Source organism: Leopardus geoffroyi, chromosome D4 (genome assembly GCF_018350155.1).
Source record: "Leopardus geoffroyi isolate Oge1 chromosome D4, O.geoffroyi_Oge1_pat1.0, whole genome shotgun sequence".
NCBI lineage: Eukaryota > Metazoa > Chordata > Mammalia > Carnivora > Felidae > Leopardus > Leopardus geoffroyi.
This window is the reverse complement of record NC_059342.1, coordinates 16,955,255-16,956,295: the sequence shown is the minus strand read 5'-3', so window position 1 is coordinate 16,956,295 and position 1,041 is coordinate 16,955,255. Positions and strand designations below refer to the sequence as shown.

Here is a 1,041-nt window from a genome sequence, read left to right as displayed (position 1 = left end):
GAACTAGCTCTTAATTTCCTGGATCTTTTCTGTTGTCTTTTTAGTCTTTGTTTCATTTATTTCTGCTCTAATCTTTGTCATGTCCTTCCTTCTCTTAACTTTGAGCTTTATTTGTTCTTTTTTTCTCTAGTTTCTTGAGGCAGAGAGTTAGGTTGTTTATTTGAGAGCTTTTTCTGTTTCTTGAGGGTGGGCATTTATTGCTTTCAACTTCCCTCTTAGAACTGCTCTTGCTATATCCCATAAATTTTAGTATGTTAGATTTCTATTTTCATCTGTCTGAAGTTGTTTTTGATATCTCCTTTGATTTCCTCAATGACCCGTTGGTTATTCAGTAGCATGTTGTTTAACCTCCATATATTTGTGTATATTTAATTTTTCTTCATGTAATTAATTTCTAGTTTCATACCATTGTGGCCAGAAAAGATGCTTCATATGATTCCAATCCTCTTAAATTTATTAAGACTTGTTTTGGGGCTCCTAGGTGGCTCAGTCAGATAAGTGTCTGACCTTGGCTTAGGCCATGGTCTCACAGTTCATGAGTTCGAGCCCCACATCGGGCTGTCTGCTGTCAGCACAGAGCCTGCTTCAGATCCTCTGTCTCCTCTCTCTGTTCCTCCCCTGCTTGTGCTCTTTTTCTCAAAAATAAATAAACATTAAAAAAATAATTAAAAATAAAAATAAAAAAAATACTTAAAAAAAATACTTGTTTTGTGGCCTAACATATGATCTATCTTGAAAAATGTTCCAGATGCACTTGAGAAGAATATGTATTCTGTTGTTTTTGGATGGAATGCTCTATAAGTATCTGTTAAGTCCATCTGGTCTAGCGTGTCATTTAAGGCCAATGTTTCCTTATTGGTTTTCTGTCTGAATGATCTATGCACTGATGTAAGTGGAGTATTAAATTCCCTACTATCATTTTATTGCTGTCTACTTCTCTTAAGTCTCATAATATTCATTTTATATACTTAGGTTTTCCTATGTTGGGTGTGTAAATATTTATACATGTTATATTTTCTTATTGGATTGACTCTTTATCAT

The 1,041-nt window shown here is 33.9% G+C and overlaps 1 long non-coding RNA gene across 1 annotated transcript; it reads right to left on the bottom strand.

Annotated features, from left to right (window-relative positions):
- Nucleotides 1-375: 375 nt before the first annotated feature.
- On the bottom strand, nt 376-746 carry LOC123593816. The gene is made up of 2 exons (XR_006710553.1): nt 704-746; nt 376-462 (listed from the first exon to the last, which is right to left on the bottom strand). It is a non-coding gene; the product is annotated as an uncharacterized LOC123593816 (long non-coding RNA).
- Nucleotides 747-1,041: the final 295 nt, after the last annotated feature.